The following is a 15,475-nucleotide window of genomic DNA, read 5'->3' on the forward strand; positions in this document are numbered from 1 at the left end:
AGGCACATTCACGCAGATGAGCAGGGACCCTAGGCATCTTTCTTTTGGTGAGTCAGTAGAAAGGCCTCTTTAGTGTCCTAAGCTTTCATAACTGTGATCTTAATTGCCTACCGTCTATAAACTATTTGTGTCTTAATGACTGTTCCACAGGTGCATGTTCATTAATTGTTTATGGTTCATTGAACAAGCATGGGAAACAGTGTTTATCAGAGTTTATCATGGAATCATGTAGTATCCAAGAAAGTGTTAAATAAGTCAAAATGTATTTTATATTTCAGATTCATCAAATAGTCACCCTATGCCTTGATGACAGCTTTGCACACTTTTGGCATTCTCTCAACCAGCTTCACCTGGAATGCTTTTCCATCAGTCTTGAAGGAGTTCCCACATGTGTTGGGCCATTGTCCTGTTGAAAAACAAATGATAGTCCCACTAAGCACAAACCAGGTGGGATGGCGTATCGCTGCAAAATGCTGTGGTAGCTGTGCTGGTTAAGTGTGCCTTGAATTCTAAATAAATCAGTGTCACCAGCAAAGCATCCCCACACCATAACACCTCCTCCTCCATGCTTTACAGGGGAAATACACATGCAGAGATTATCCGTTCGCCCACACCGCATCTCACAAAGACACGGTGTTTGGAACCAAAAATCTTGAATTTGGACTCATCAGACCAATGGACAAATTTCCACCAGTCTAATGTCCGTTGCTCGTGTTTCTTGGCCCAAGCAAGTCTCTTCTTATTATTGGTGTCCTTTAGTAGTGGTTTCTTTGCAAATATTCGTCCACGAAGGCCTGATTCTCGCAATGTCTCCTCTGAACAGTTAATGTTGGAATGTGTCTGTTACTTGAACTCTGTGAACCATTTATTTGGGCTGCAATTTCTGAGGCTGGTAACTCTAATGAACTTATCCTCTGCAGCAGAGGTAACTCTGGGTCTTCCATTCCTGTGGTGGTCCTCATGAGAGCAGTTTCATCATAGGTTTTTGCGATTGCACTTGAAGAAACTTTCAAAGTTCTTGAAATATTCTGTATTGACTGACCTTCATGTCTTAAAGTAATAATGGACATTTGTTTCTCTTTGCTTATTTGAGCTGTTCTTGCCATAATATGGACTTGGTCTTTTACCAAATAGGGCTTTACCAAATCTTCTGTATACCTTGTCACACCACAACTGATTGGCTCAAAAGCATTAAGAAGGAAAGAAATTCCACAAGGCACACCTGTTAATTGAAATGCATTCCGGGTGACTACCTCATGAAGCTGGTTGAGAGAATGCCAAGCGTGTGCAAAGCTGTCATCAAGGAAGGGTGGCTATTTGAAGAATCTCAAATATAACATATTTTGATTTGTTTCACACTTTTTTGGTTACTACATTATTCCATATGTGTTATTTCATAGTTTTGATGTCTTCCCTATTATTATACAATGTAGAAAATAGTAAAAATAAAGAAAAACCCTTGATTGAGTAGGCGTTCTAAAACTTTTGACCGGTAGTGTACTCCTCAATGCCACTAAATTAATCTCAGAACATATTCCAGTCTGTGTTAGCAAAGCAGTCATGTAGCGTAGCATCTGTGTCATCTGACAACTTCCGTATTGAGCGAGTCACTGGGGTTTTCTGCCTTTGTTTTTGCTTGTAAGCAGGTGTCAGGAGCATAGAATTATGGTCAGATTTTCCAAATTGAGGGTGAGGGAGAGCTTTTTCTGCGTCTTTGTGTGTGGAGTAAAGGTGGTCGAGAGTTGTTTTTCCTCTGGTTGCACATGTGACATACTGGGAGAAATTAGGTTAAATGGATTGAAGTTTGCCTGCATTAAAGTCCCCAGCCACCAGGAGCGCCACTTTTGGATGAGCATTTTCTTGTTTGCTTATGGCACTATACAGCTTGTTGAGTATGGTCTTAGTGGCAGCATCGGTTTGTGGTGGTAAATAGACGGCTACAAATAATATAAATGAGAACTCTCTTGGTAGATAGTGTAGTCTACAGCTTATCATGAGGTATTCTACATCAGGCGAGCAATACCTCGAGACTTCTTTAATACTAGACATCACAAACCAGCAGTTATTGACAAATAGACACACACCCTCGCCCCTCGTCTCACCAGACATAACTGCTCTGTCCTGCCGATGCACGGAGAAGCCAGCCAGCTCTATATTATCTGTGTTATCATTTAGCCACGTCTCGGTGAAACATAAGATTTTACTTTTTAAATGTCCCATTGGTAGGAAAGTATTAATCGTAGATCGACCAGTTTTGTTTTCCAACGATTGCACGTTGGCCAATAATACGGAGGGTAGGGGTGGTTAACCTAATCGTCTGCAAATTCTTACAAGGCACCCACCCTCCTCCCTTTTTTTCTCTGTCTTTTCTTCACGCAGATTCAATTCAGTTCAAGGTGAGTAATCGCTGTTCTAAAGTCCAAAAGCTCTTTTTGGTCATAAGAGACAGTAGCAGCAACATTATGTACAAAATGAGTTACAAACAAAAAAACAAACAAAATAGGACAGTTGGTTAGGAGCCCGTAAAACGGCAGCCATCCTTTCCTGCTCCATTATTAGAGCAAACTTTCATTGTCCCCAACAAAAGGTGCACCAGTGTAATGATAATGCTATTTAATTAGCTTCCTATTATGCCACACCTGCCAGATTACCTAAGCAAAGGAGAGATGCTCACTAACAGGGATCAGAGATCCTTATCATCCCCAGTTTACAATTGGCTCATTCATCCCCCTCCTCTCCCCTGTAACTATTCCCCAGGTCGTTGCTGTAAATGAGAATGTGTTCTCAGTCAACTTACCTGGTAAAATAACGGTCAAATAAATAAAAAAGATAAATAAGCTTTTTGTGCGTATGGAACATTTCTGGGATCTTTTATTTCAGCTCATGAAACATGGGACCAACACTTTACATGTTGCATTTATATTTTTGTTCAGTATATGTATTTGTAAAATGCATATTTACTCTGACTGCGCAATCCACTGTCTCATCTGCCACGCCAAGCCATTTATAAACTATAAAAAGCATCTAGACTATCTCACATTTCTTTTAGACTAACATTTAGTTTTCAACAGTGAATATTTGTAGAAACCTTTCTGTCTGTGTCTCCGGCATTTGTAACATTGTATTAATATTCAAATTTGATATCCAGCTGTCCCATAGTAATGAACGTGTCGGGAGTCAGGATGAGACAGACATGCAGGCAGTGTTTCTCAGCCAGTCAAATTCATCAATAATTTTTATGGATATATACAAAGAAATGTCAATTGAAAAAAAGTGCAGCTAGTTTGCAGTCTTTCCAGCTTATTTTTGAAGTGATTGTGTTAGCTGTGTTGTTGGCTAGCTCCTCTGAACAACAGTGTCCTGGCGAGTGAGCAAATTTTCTATGCCAGGAAAAATTGCGTCTCATTAGCTCGTTGTTATGGATATATCCAAATAAATGTCGGTGGAAAACAAATATAGCAAATGCAAATGCGGCTACTTTGCTGATATTCTGGCTGCACTTTTTGATGTGACTAAGTTAGCAGTAGTTGGCTAGCTAGCAAGCAAGGGATAAGAACATTGCCAGGCAATATGGCAATGGAACATTTAGAATGAACGACAAGGTTGCGTCCATAGATACAGAACAAAAAGACTGAAAGACTAGGTTGCGTCTCTAGCAATCCGAACGGATAGAACAAACGACCAAGCGGCTTGGGTAGCAACCCTAGATGTGTGACGGGACTATATCTTGTGGAAGGATGAAATAGTATGAATAAATACATCAGCCATTTTAGATTCTGTATGGGAGGTGGATATATATAGTACACTGCCGTGGGAATACGGTCAGTAGCTGACTGTCCAACATGCTGACAAAGATAAAGTTAATGTAAAGCAAGGCACAGTTCCCTCTGGTGGTGGAATAGAACAGGCTATAACAGGACAGGACACAGTGCAAGGTAGCAAGGACTCTCGTATAAACAGCTTTTTGTTTAGACTTATCAGGGATGTGGTGCAAATGTCCTGCAGACATACCACGGGCATTTCCTGTGTTACTTCACTGTCAAACAAGAACCCTAGCGTCTCAGACCATGTCTCGAGGATAAGGAGGAGGAGAGGCCCATCGTTGCCTCTCTCATGTCAGACTAGTAAATAAACACAAGTTAACCTATGGGAGTGGAGAACTTAAGAGCTCCCACTATGTGTCCATCCTGGCCTATGGTGCCTAGTGATGAGTGATGGGTGGTTGGGAGGCCTTTTAAAAATATACAGTCACTTTAGCCAGTTCTGTTGTTCCCTTTACTATCTAAAGATAAACCATAGCCAGCTGCAGACAGACCAGTCCTGGTCCTAGGGTGCTCTAGGATATTATACATCAGCTGTGCTAACAACCACACCTCAGAATCCCGGATGTAATATCCCAGATATCATGTCGAGTTATTTTTAATGGCCAAAGCATACATTGAGGAGGAAATGATGTCCTCGCTGAAGTAATGAGAAGGGTTCAGGGATACAGTACAATAGACTCATTTACACTGTAGTAGGAAAACTGAGGGATAAAAACACTCCAACTTTGTTTTCTTCGTCCCAGTCTGCCTTTAATTCCTGGGGCAGCATATAAAAAGAACAAGAAAAACAAATTCACATATGTTTCACTCATTCAGTATCAAATTAGCTGTTATTTTAGTACAGACAATGATAGCAATACAGTGCCTTCTGAAAATATTCAGACCCCTTGACTTGTTCCACTGTTACGTTAGCCTTATTCTAAAATGGATTTTAAAAAATGCAATACACACACACACACAATACCCCATAATGACAAAGTGAAAGCAGGTTTAGACATTTTTGCAAATGCGTATTTTTTTTTTTTTAACTGATCTCTTATTTACATAAGTATTCAAACCCTTTGCTTTGAGACTTGAAATTGAGCTCAGGTGTATACTGTTTCCATTAATAATCCTTGAGCTGTTTCTACAACTTTGGAGTCCCCCTGTGGTAAAATCAATTGATTGGACATGATTTGGAAATGTGTACACACCCACACACACACACACACACACACACACACACACACACACACACACACACAATATAAGGTCTCACAGTTGACAGTGCATGTCAGAGAAAAAAACAAGCCATGAGGTTGAAATAATTGTCCATAGAGCTCTGAGACAGGATTGTGTCGGCACAGATCTAAAGGGCAAAAAAAATAAAAAATAATTCTGCAGCATTAAAGGTCTAAGAACACAGTGGCATCCATCATTCTGAAATGGAAGAAGTTGAAACACCAATCGAGGGAGAAGGGCCTTGGTCAGGGAGGTGACCAAGAACCCGATGGTCACTCTGACAGAGCTCTAGAGTTCCTCTGTAGAGATGGGAGAACCTTCCAAAAGGACAACCATCTCTGCAGCACTCCACCAATCAGGCCTTTATGATAGAGTGGCCAGACAGAGGCAACTTCACAGTAAAAGGCACATGACAGCCTGCTTGGAGTTTGCCAAAATGCACCTAAAGAACTCAGACCATGAGAAACAAGATTATCTGGTCTAATGAAACCAAGTTTGAACTCTTTGGCCTGAATGCGTCACGTTTAGAGGAAACCTGGCACCCTCCCTACAGTGAACAATGGTGATGGCAACATCATACTGTGAGGATGTTTTTCAGCGGCAGGGACTGGGAGACTAGTCAGGATGGGGGGCAAAGATGAACAGAGCAAAGTACAGAGAGATCCTTGATGAATACCTGCTCCGGAGTGCTCAGGACCTCAGACTGGGGCAAAGGTTCACCTTCCAACAAGACAACGACCTTAAGAACACAGCCAAGACAAAGCAGGAGTGGCTTCGGGACAAGCCTCTGAATGTCCTTGAGGGGACTAGCCAGAGCCTGGACTTGAACCTGATCGAACATCTCTGGAGACCTGAAAATAGCTGTGCAGCAGTGCTCCCCATTCCACATAAGAGCTTGAGAGGATCTGCAGAGAGTAATGGGAGTAACTCACCAAATACAGCTTGTAGCGTCATACCCAAGGAGACGAGGCTGTAATCGCTGCCAAAAGGTGCTTCAAAAAAGTACTGAGTAAAGGATCTGAATACGGTTTGGTATTTTTCCTTTTTGTACATATGTTTCGTCCCCATCTCAACAAATACTAATATGCTTGGACTGGACGACCAAGAGGTCAAGAGAGAGAAAGCTGGCCCTGTACCAAGGTAAGGTTGCTGTCTCCCTGCGCAAATGTGCATCCAAAACGGTCCTGATTTCTAATAGAAATGCACACATTCAAGTTATAGACCATGTAACTAGTTCTAGGACTCCTGCGCAAAGCGAGTGCAACAGTATCCGTAGGTTGAAAAGTAAGTAACTGAGTAACTGATTACAAAAAAACAAACTTATCCGTTACCAGCGAAATATTGTAATCAGATTACAGATACCTTTGAAAAACTAGAAGATTACTTCAAGTATTAATTTTGAATTCAGAAATGATGTTTACGAAAAGAAATAGGGCATGTGCTGTGGGATTATTTAAAATACTCTTTGAAGAGGTAGGGTTTCAGATGTTTTCAGAAGATGGGCAGGGACTCTGCTGTGCGAGCTTCAGGGGGAAGCTGGTTCCACCATTGGGGTGCCAGGACATAGAAAAGCTTTGACTGGTCTACTCGCGGGAGCTGCCCTGCTGTAGGGATGGGAGAGCCAAGAGGTGATAGAACTGAGTACTCGGGTTGGGGTGTTAGCATAGCCTGAAGGTAGGGAGGGGCAGTTCCTCTTGCTGCTCTGTAGGCAAGAACCATGATCTTGTAGTGTATGAGAGCTTTGACTGGAAGACAGTGGAGAGTGCGGAGGAGCGGGGTGACATAGGACAACTTGGAAAGGTTGAACACCAGACGGGCTGCTGCATTCTGGATAAGTTGCAAGGGTTTTATGGCACACACTGGGACTCCAGTGAGTTGCAGTAGTCCAGATGGGAGATGACAAGTGCCTGGTGTAGGACCTGCAACACTTCCTGTGTGAGGAAGGTTGTACTCTACGGATGTTGTAGAGCATGAACCTGCAGGAGTGAGTCACTGGTTTGATGTTTGCAGAGAAGAACAGGGTGTTGTCCAGGGTCAAGTCAAGGTTCTTTGCACTCTGAAAGTGGGACACCATGGAGTTGTCAACTGTGATGGAGGTCTTGGAGCGGGCAGGTCTTCCTCGGGACGAAGAGCAGCCCCGCCTTGAGCTTAAGGTGGTGTGCCGACATCCAAGTTGAGATATCTGCCAGGCAAGCCAATATATGTGTCGCCACCTTGATGTCAGAATGGGGAAGGAGAAAAGTAGTTGTGTCATCCACTTAGCAATGACAGGAGAGACCATGTGATGACATAATGGAGCCAAGTGACTTATATGTATATTGAGAAGAGGGCCTAGAACTGAGCCCGGAGGACACCAATAGTGAGTGTATGTGGTGTAGAGAGATCCTCTCCACATCACCTGGTAGGAGTGGTCTGCCAGGTAGGAGTGGCCTGCCAGGTAGGAGTGGCCTGCCAGGTAGGATGCAATTCAAGAGTGTGCAGAGCCTAGAACGCCCAGGCCTGAGAGGAGGATCTGATGTTTCACGGTGTCAAAGGCAGCGGATAGATCTAGGAGGATGCGAAGATGAGGGACAGTCCACTTTGTCAGTGCGGAGTGCCTCCGTGACACAGGACAGCAGTCTTGATTGAGCAACAGTCTTGAAGCCTGACTAGTTAGGGTCAAGAAGATTGTTCTGAGAGAGATAGTGAGAGAGTTGGTCAGAGACAGCACAATCTAGTGTTTTGGAAAGAAAATAAAGAGACACCAGACTCGTTTTTGACGTAAGTGTTGATTTCTTAGGGAGGGGAGCGACTCTGGCCATTTTGAAGTCAGAGGGGACGCAGCCAGTTGTCAGGGATGTGTTGAGGAATGGAAGAAGGTCTCCAGCAATGGTCTGGAACAGTTAGGAGTGGATGGCGTCTAGCGGGCATGTTGTCAGGCGGTAGTTGCAGGATTTTATCTGAAGAGAGGGGAGAAAGGGGTCAAGGTGTAGGGTAGTTCTGAGAGTGGAACCAGAGCTCAATAGGCTGAGTGATTGACAGTCATCTGCAGAGACGAATGAGGGGTGGAGGATTGAGGGAGAAGGTGAAAATAATTTCCTTGGGTAGGAGGCAGAAGCATGATATTTAGAGTGATAGAAAGTGGCTTTCGCAGTGGATACTGAAGAGAAAGTTAGCGAGGAGGGAGTGAATGGATGATAGGTCCTCCTGTAGTTTAGTTTCCCTCCATTTTCACTCAGCGGCCCACAGCCCTGTTCCGTAAGCTCGCAATGAGTCACTCAGCCATGGAGCAGGAGAGGAGGAATGAGCTGGCTGGGAGGAAAGGGAACAGTGCAAGTCATTGGATGCAGAAAGGGAGGAGAGTAGGGTTGAAGAGGCAGAATCAGGAGACCGGAGGGAGAAGGATTCAGCAGAGTGAAGTGATGATAGAACAGGAGAGAGCAGTGAGAGAGCAAAAATTGAGAGGGCGCATGAGGTTCTGGGTAGGTCCAGGGTCAAGTCAAGGTTCTGAGTGGGTAGGGTTGGAGGAGAGAGAGAGAAAAGGAAACAAAGTAGTGATCAGAGACCTGGATGGGGGTTGCAATGAGATTAGTAGGTGAACATCCTCTAGTAAAGAGGAAGTCAAGCATATTGCCTGCTTTGTGAGTGGGAGGGGTCTGGGAAAGGGTGAGGAAAAAAGGGAAAATAAATCAATTAAAATCGAAGGCATTGGGAGGTTGAAGTTACCCAGTACATTGACCAGTCAGGAAATTAACTTATCAAGGTGTCAATCTCATTGGGGAAATCTAAGGGCACCTGGGCAAGATGACAACAATGTTAAGCTTGAGTGGACAAGTGACAGGAGTAGCAGTGTTCTCTGGGGTGATCCATGTCTCCATCAGGGCTGAAAAGTCCTAAACTGGGATGATCAACATAAACTGGGATGTACTCGACATTCTTGACCGCAGATTGGCGGTTCCAGATGCTGCTGGAGATAAGGAATTCCACATGGGTTGTGCGCGCAAGGTACACTAAATTAGGAGGGTTGCAGCCAAGGTGTGGGAAGCATCTGCAAAGCCTACAGGGATAGGAGAAAACAGGTATAGAAAACACATACATAGTTGACAAAGCTACAAAAAAGCAAAATGAGCCAAAAAAATAACTAGATAAAATAGTCAAGCGAAAAAGTGGTGTTGCGCTTTCCTCTCTTTCCTTTTTGAACAACTCTGTAGCACAACAGTCTACGTTTCTGTGAGGAGACCATCACTTGCACCTGTCACTGAGAATACAATACAGGGGGAAACGGAAGTACCTCCCGGTACTAATTGCTGATTGCCTAGGAGAGGAGAGACCACTCCCCCTCCAACAAAGCTAATGATTACCAAAACAACAGCATTCAGAAATTGCCCTGCCCCTTAATCCTGGTTGATGTGTAAACAATCAGCTGCAAGTTTTGACCATTCAGCAGTTCACACACCAAGTAAGCTACTGGGAAGACAGACAATGCTTAAATTAGATTGTCTTAGCTAGCAAAAATACAGTACTGGACAACAATTAAGTAAACAAATTATACCTATCACTCCTGGAGATATCAGCAGTCCTCTAGCTATAGATTAAAGAATGACCAACTTGAATAAACGATCGGAGGTAAGGACAACAGCAGTGGTGCAGCTTACAGACAATACGGATATCACTTAGGCCTATTATTGATACTGTATATACATAGCATTTACACCTTATATAAAATAGTATGTGGACACCCCTTCAAATTAGTGGATCCGGCTATTTCAGCTACACCCGTTGCTGACAGGTGTATAAAATGGAGCACAGAGCCATGCAATCTCCATAGACATTGGCAGTAGATTGCCCTTACTGAAGAGCTCAGTGACTTTCAAAATGGCACCGTCAGAGGATGCCACCTTTCCAACAAGTCAGTTCGTAAAATGTATGCCCTGCTAGAGCTATCATTGTCTAGGAGACAATCTAGGAGAAAAAAACGGCTCAGCCGCGAAGTGGTATGCCACACAAACTCACAGAACTGGACCGCCGTGTACTGAAAAGAAAAAAGTATGTCCTCGGTTGCAACACTCACTACCGAGTTCCAAACTGCCTCTGGAAGCAACGTCAGCACAAGAACTCTTCATCGGGAGCTTCAAGAAATGGGTTTCCATGGCCGAGCAGCCGCACACATGCGTAAGATCACCGTGCGCAATGCCAAGCAACAGCTGGAGTGGTGTAAAGCTCACCGCGATTGGACTCGTTCTCTGGAGTGATGAATCAAGCTTCACCATCTGGCAGTCCGACAGACAAATCTGGGTTTGGCGGATGCCAGGAGACCACTACCTGCCCCAATGCATAGTGCAAACTGTAAAGTTTAGTGGAGGAGGAATAATGGTCTGGAGTAGAGGTCGACCGATTATGATTTTTCAATGCCGATACCGATTATTGGAGGACCAAAAAAAGCTGAAACCGATTAATCGGACAATTTGTATTTTATTTATATGTAATAATGACAATTACAACAATACTGAATGAACACTTATTTTAACTTAACATAATACATCAATAAAATCAATACAGCCTCAAATAAATAATGAAACATGTTCAATTTGGTTTAAATAATGCAAAAACAAAGTGTTGGAGAAGAAAGTAACAGTGCAATGTGTGCCGTGTAAAAAAAGCTAACGTTTAAGTTCCTTGCTCAGAACATGAGAACATATGAAAGCTGGTGGTTCATTTTAACATGAGTCTTCAATATTCCCAGTTAAGAAGTTTTAGGTCGTAATTATTATAGGAATTATAGGACTATTTCTCCCTATACCATTTGTATTTCATATACCTTTTTTAAATGTTTAGTTTTTAAAATTTTACCCCCTTTTTCTCCCCAATTTTGTGGTATCCAATTATTAGCAGCTACAATCTTGTCTATAGCAACTCCCGTACGGGAGTCGAAAGTCATGCGTCCTCCGATACACAACCCAACCAAGCCGCACTGCTTCTTAACACAGCGTGCATCCAAACCCGGAAGCCAGCTGCACCAATGTGTCGGAGGAAACACCGTGCACCTGGCAACCTTGGTTAGCGCGCACTGCGCCCGGCCCACCACAGGAGTCACTCGTGCGCGATGAGACAAGGATATCCCTACCAGCCAAACCCTCCCTAACCCGGACGACGCTAGGCCAATTGTGCGTCGCCCCACGGACCTCCCGGTCGCGGCCGGTTGCAACAGAGCCTGGGCGCGAATCCAGAGTCTCTGGTGGCACAGCCCTTAACCACTGCGCCACCCGGGAGGCCGTATTTCATATACCTTTGACTATTGGATGTCTCAGAGCGAGTGACGTCACCGATTGAACCGCTATTAGCGCGCACCCCGCTAACTAGCTAGCCATTTCACATCGGTTACACCAGCCTAATCTCTGGAGTTGATAGGCTTGAAGTCATAAACAGCTCAATGCTTGAAGCACAGTGAAGAGCTGCTGGAAAATGCATGAAAGAGATGTTTGAAGTGCTGTTTGAATGAATGCTAATGAGCCTGCTGCTGCCTACCATCGCTCAGTCAGACTGCTCTATCAAATATCAAATCATAGACTTAATTATAACATAATAACACACAGAAATACAAGCCTTTGATCATTAATATGGTCGAATCTGGAAACTATCATTTCGAAAACAAAACGTTTCAGTGAAATACGGAACCGACTGCTTGCACGGAACGCAAGAGAAGTGACACAATTTCCCTAGTTATAAGAAATTCATGTTAGCAGGCAATATTAACTAAATATGCAGGTTTAAAAATATATACTTGTGTATTGATTTTAAAGAAAGGCATTGATGTTTCTGGTTAGGTACACATTGGTGCAACAACAGTGCTTTTTTCACGAATGCATTTGTTAAATCATCACTCGTTTGGCGAAGCAGACTGTGATTCGATGAGAAATTAACAGGCACCGCATCGATTATATGCAATGCAGGACACGCTAGATAAACTAGTAATATCATCAACCATGTAACTAGTGATTATGTTAAGATTGACTGTTTTTTATAAGATAAGTTTAATGCTAGCTAGCAACTTACCTTGGCTTCTTGCTGCCCTCGCAGGTAGTCAGCCAACCACGCAGGCTCCTCGTGGAGTGCAATGTAAGGCAGGTGGTTATAGCATTGAACTAGTAACCGGAAGGTTGCAAAAACGAATCCGAGCTGACAAGGTAAAAATATGTTGTTCTGCCCCTGAACAAGGCAGTTAACCCATCGTTCCTAGGCCGTCATTGAAAATAAGAATGTGTGCTTAACTGACTTGCCTAGTTAAATAAAGGTGTAAAAAAAAAAGGCCACAATCGGTGTCCAAAAATACTGATTACTGATTGTTATGAAAACTTGAAATAGGCACTAATTAATCGGCCCAAATTAATCTGCCATTCCGAATAATCAGTCGACCTCTAGTCTGGAGCTGTTTTTCATGGTTTGGGCTAGGCCCCTCATTTTTAGTGAAGGGAAATCTTAACATTCTAGACGATTCTGTGCTTTCAACTTTTTGGCAACAATTTGAGAAAGGCCCTTTCCTGTTTCAGCATGACGATGACCCCATGCACAAAGTGAGGTCCATACAAAAATGGTTTGTCGAGATTGCCCAACCTCACTAATGCTCTTGGAATGCTCTTGGCTTAATGGAAGCAAGTCTAGTGGAAAGCCTTCCCAGATGAGTGGAGGCTGTTATGGCAGCAAAGAGGGGACCAACTCCATATTAATGCCCATGATTTTTGGGATGAGATGTTCGACGAGCAGGTTTTCCACATACTTTTGGTCATGTAGTGTATGTGAATCACACAGCTTCTCTCAATTATTCAAGCCTTAAGGATTGTGGTGGTTGTGGATGGCTATTCACAAATGTATAGGTGTATTTTAACCCAATAATGTTGGATTTAAAGTAGTGTAGGCTAAGCTGCCTATCAATAATGGTTTGTGCAACCCGTGGACAGCCAGTTAAAATTGTGCTCTTGCAATAGCTGCATAGGGGGGGATCTCAGCCTATAGAATACAAGTTTGAGGGAGTTCCATGGTGTTGTGCTCCATTCTAATCCAATTGGTGCTGATTCACAAAAAATGTAAATGTCTAACAGACAAAATTGTACACTTTTGATAGACAAATTATCAAGATATCAAAGTGTCACCCATAGAGATCCCAAAAAATGTATTCATTATTCCAATTCCGTATTCTATGGTGTCACAAACAAAAACTTAAACAATGTGCCTAAATGCAGCACATGGCAGTCCTTTTTCACGTTTTGCAAATAGCACTTTTCGGTAATGCTCAAAGCATACCATTCCATGAAAGCAGAAATCTTTTTCAATCATGTTTTGAAGCAATGAGCCCGATCAATCTTCCATGACAACAAAAACATAAACAACAGAGTAGACTAATAAGTTCTTTTTGGGGGGGGGTTTGTTCAGGTAAAACACTTTGATTCATCTACTGTATATTTCCAGGGTATTTAATTACTTGGAATGACTGGAAATCTGACAGACTTTAGTTTTTAATGTAAATATATATCTTCATTGTTTTTTTTTCCTTTTGGGGTTTGTGGGATCTTGTTTTCTGTATAGTTTATTTTGCCTTACAGAACTGTGCGCTTTCATTTTTGTCGTTGTTATTTTGCTTTTGGTGTCATTAATAATAAGAACGATGTACACCTACCACGCTGCACCTTGGTCCGCTCATTCCACAAACGAGAGCCGTAACACATCTATTCACCCACTTTGCTATGAAGCCCCTAAATAAGATCTGGTGCACCCAATTACCTTCAGAAGTCACATAATTAGTTAGAATGCACACAGGTGGACTTTATTTAAGTGTCACATGATCTGTCAGTATATATATCTCAGATCTCAGTATATATACACATGTTCTGAAAGGCCCCAGGGTCTGCACCATCACTAAGCAAGGGGCACCACCAAGCAAGAGGCTTGAAGACCAAGGAGCTCTCCAAACAGGTCAGGGGCAAAGCTGTGGAGAAGTGCAGATCAGGGTAGGATTATAAAAAAATATCTGAAACTTTGAACATCCCACGGAGCACCATTAAATCCATAATTATAAAATGGAAAGAATATGGCACCACAACACACCTGCCAAGAAAGGGCAGCTCACCAAAACTCAAGGACCAGGCAAGGAGGGCATTAATCAGAGAGGCAACAAAAATAACCCTGAAGGAGCTGCAAAGCTCCCCAGCGGAGATTGGAGTGTCTGTCCATACGACCACTTTAAGCCATACACTCCACAGAGCTGGGCTTTACGGAAGAGTGGACAGAAAAAAGCCATTGCTTAAAGAAAAAATAAGCAAACATGTTTTGTGTTCGCCGGAAGGCATGTGGGAGACTCCCCAAACATATGGAAGAAGGTACTCTGGTCAGATGAGACTAAAATTTAGCTTTTTGGCCATCAAGGAAAATGCTATGTCTGGCGCAAACACAACACCTCCCATCACCCCGAGAACAACATCCCCACAGTGAAGCATGGTGGAGGCAGCAAAATGCTGTGGGGATGTTTTCATTGGCAGGGACTGGGAAACTGGTCAGAATTGAAGGAATGATGGATGGCGCTAAATACAAGGAAATTATTGAGGGAAACCTGTTTCAGTCTTCCAGATATTTGAGATTGGAATGAAGGAGCAGTTTTGCCTTGAAGAATGGGGAAAAATCCCAGTGTCTAGATGTGCCAAGCTTATAGACACACCCCAAGAGACTTGCAGCTGTAATTGCTGAAAAGGTGGCTCTACAAAGTATTGACTTTGGGGGGGTGAATAGTTATGCACATTCAAGTTCTGTGTGTTGTCTTATTTATTGTTTGCTTCACAATAAAACATTTAAAGTGGTAGGCAGTTGTGTAAATCAACTGATACAAACCCCCCAAAAATATTTTTATTTACAGGTTGTAAGGCAACAACATAGGAAAAATGTCAAGGGGGTGAATACTTTATCAAGCAACTGCAACTAGAAACAGATTGCGTAGCCCTCGCTACATATTCGTCGCCAAACCAACTGGCTCCAAGTCATCTATAAGTCTTTGCTAGGTAAAGCCCCGCCTTATCTCAGCTCATTGGTCTCATAGCAACACCCACCAGTAGCACGCGCTCCAGCAGGTTTATTTCACTGGTCACCCCCAAAGCCAACACCTCCTTTTGGCCTCCTTTCCTTCCAGTTCTCTGCAGCCAATGACTGGAACGAATTGCAAAAATCACTGAAGCTGGAGACTTATATCTCCCTCACTAACTTTAAGCATCAGCTGTCAGAGCAGCTTACCGATCACTGTACATGTACACAGCCCATCTGTAAATAGCACAACCAACTACCTCATCACCATATTGTTTTTGTTTTTTTGTTGCTATTTTGCACCCCAGTATCTCTACTTGCAGATCCATCACTCCAGTGTTAATGCTAAATTGTAATTATTTTGCCACTATTGCATATTTATTTCCTTA

This window comes from Oncorhynchus mykiss, chromosome 10 (genome assembly GCF_013265735.2).
Source record: "Oncorhynchus mykiss isolate Arlee chromosome 10, USDA_OmykA_1.1, whole genome shotgun sequence".
Taxonomy (NCBI): Eukaryota; Metazoa; Chordata; class Actinopteri; order Salmoniformes; family Salmonidae; genus Oncorhynchus; species Oncorhynchus mykiss.